We start from the raw sequence: 3,075 nt of genomic DNA on the forward strand, positions 1-3,075 counted from the left end.
TTTTTCTATACTGTGGACCAGTGGGCTTGATATTAATGCTGGGGATTTTTGGGGAGTGACTAAGAAGGGAAGCAGCAATTATTGGAAGCCAGCAAGGGTTTCCAAGAAACCATTTCAGACTCCATTCATTTCCTTTTTGGTAAAACTAACTGATCAATTAGGAAAATGCAGTGGAAAAGCCATACTGGCCCTAACAAGGAACTTAATGTGGTCTTTGATCCAGTATATCTGGGCAAAATGAAGAGAAGTATGATGTGGACGTTCCTACAGTTGGTGGGCATGTAGCCACTTGAACAGCACTAATTAAAGGATGCACACCAACCTGGAAGAGCAGTTCTAGTGTCCTGCTGCAAAGCTTGCCTTTGGCCCCATCTGTTCAACATTTTAATTAATCATGATAGAAGCTACAGAAGGCGAGTTTATGAAAAATGGGTATGTCACAAAGCTGGGAGAGAATGATTATACTAAATGGCAGAATCAGGATTCAAAAAACAAAAATCTCATCAGGCAGAGAAATGGGACAAGTTAACAATGTGAAATGGAAGAGGTGGTAATACCTTACACTTTAGATGAAAAAACACTCAATTATACAAGGTCAAGGAAGGACCTTGGGTAGTGTAGCACACTGATCATGTGGGAAAGAAGGCCTCCAACTGCACAGCAAACTCAGTGAAAGTCAACAGGATGATGCACCCACCAAAAGCGCTGATCCATGTTGCATTTCTAAAGCAAGGATGGTGAGTTGCACCAGGTGACACAGCAACAAGACTAACCCTGGAGAAAGTGCAGCTTGGCGTGTTCACCACCCAGAAGTGTGCACAAGCAGTAGCCAGGACAGTAACACGTGCGAACAATGAAATAAGATGAACACGGAAAATGTGTGAACTGGCAATGATCAGTCCATGACAGAACTAGCGAAGACTGGTTTTTTAAAATGTTTAAATGTGTCTTACTTGGGAGGGAAATGAGAACTGCCCTGTAACAATGTAAGAAAGTTTAACTCAGGGGCCGGGGATTTAGCTCAGTGGTTTAGCCGCCTGCTGCACAAGAGCAAGGACCCGAGTTCAATCCCCAGTACCAAAAAAAAAAAAAGAAAAGAAAAGAAATTGATTGGTAGTGGAAACTACAAGAAATGAATGCAACTCAAGGAAGATTTTCCAGAATTGAAGGTGGTGAGTAGCTGAGTTAGTGTAATGATGATTGATATTAGCAAACGTACTTACCAAGAAGTTATGTGCCTGGCATCATACTAAACACTTAGCACAAATTCTATTTTACACCATTTTTTTGCATAATTCCATGGTGCAGTTCTATTATTTTCTCCATTTTAGAGTTGAAGGAAAACTCAGCAGGCTGTCTGTCATCAGATGTTCTGCATCACAGCTTCTATTTTGAGCTATAGAAGTCAGATCTGACTGCTACCTTTCTTGTAAGCCTAAGATCTGGGGATCAACAACTACATTCACAGATGTATTAGTCATTTTCCTGTTACTGAGACAAAATACCCAACACCTGCAACTTAAAGGAGCAGGGGTTTATGTTGGTTCACAGTTTCCAGTAGGTTCAGGCCATCATTGGCTGACATCAAGGCAGAAACTGCAAGGTAGAGGTCATGGCAGAGGAAAGCTGCACACTCCTGGAAGCCAGCAAGCAGAGTGAAGGGAAGAATGGTAGACAAATCCACAGATGAGAAGAGCACCCCTATGATCCAATCATCTTCCAAACACATGAGACTGGGGGCACATTTTTGGATCTAAACCATAACAACAGAAATAAGAATGTATGTGTTGTTCAGGAGGAACCGGCAGTAAAAATAGCTCCTTTCACTCCACAGTAGAGTCATGTGGATTAAAAAAAGCCAAGTACAGTAAGTGCCTGGGTCCCACCCAAGAAACTCTGAAGTGCATCTGAGGCACTGGGAATCTGAAAAGCTTCCTGTGTGATTCTAATTGCAGCCAGGCTTAAAAACTACTTGCTTGGAGCCTGGCAACATAATTTGCTCCTGTCACATCTCCTGGGAGCTGGTGAGCAAAGGGAACTCTCAGGCCTCCTCCCAGCCGCAGTGAGGCCACAGATTGTGCATGGTACCCAGATCCCCGAGTGGTTTTTATGCATCCAACCCCAGAAGCACTGCTTCGGTGCTGTTCCCAGAAAGTACCCCCTGAAGCAGCAGAAGCGGCATCTCCTGAGAACCCCTTAGCAAGGCAGTGCTCTGCCCTGCCCTAGGACCTACTGAATCCTAGACCTGTGAGTGTGACTCAGCCAAGGGTGCCCAGCCCTCCATGTGACCCTGATGGCTATGCAGTTAGATCCAGCCCTTCAGGTTAACTCACATGGCTACGGAAGCCCCTGTGCTCACAAAGGGCAACTCTTTGTTTCCTGTCATTGCCGTGATGGATGCATTGCTGCCCACTGTCACTTGCACCTGTCCTGGTGATAAAGGAGGTCCAGACCATCACCGTGGTGCAAAGAAATGCAATCACAACAGTTCTGCTGAGGTAACCAGGGGACTCCCTTACTGGCAGAAGTGAGGGGGTAAGTCTCGGCTTATCTGTGTGTGCATGTATGACTGAAAATTAAACCCAGAGCTTTCTCACTAAACTATATCCCCAGCCATATTTTATTTTGAGACAGGGTCATGCTAAATCATTAAGTTGTTCAGGCTGGGCTTGAATGTGTAATCTTCCTGCCTCAGCCTCCCAAAGTGCTAGGGTTACAGGTGTAGGCCACCACATCCTATTGAAGCTCACCCTTCTGTAAGTAGGTCTCCCTCCCAACCCTCCCTCCACACCCCCAGGCCCTTGGCTCCTTCCTGCCAATCCAAGTTCCTACGCTCACCTACAGGACAAACTGCCCCGCTTCTAGGTGAGCTTTCCCAGCTGCTTAGAGTTAGTTCTCTCCTAAATACGCAAGGGACCTCATCCAGCCCCACTGCCAAAATGTGCAAGAGACAATCAGGACATGCAAGTGTGTATCTGGGCTACTCTCACCCACTGGACTGTCAGTAATAGCACTGTGATAAAATACAGCACACCAGGTTACATTTGAATTTCAGACAAAACAATGATTTTAGTG

This window comes from Heterocephalus glaber, unplaced genomic scaffold, assembly GCF_053883595.1.
Source record: "Heterocephalus glaber isolate CG9 unplaced genomic scaffold, H.glaber_assembly_v1.0 deba00001460, whole genome shotgun sequence".
NCBI lineage: Eukaryota > Metazoa > Chordata > Mammalia > Rodentia > Bathyergidae > Heterocephalus > Heterocephalus glaber.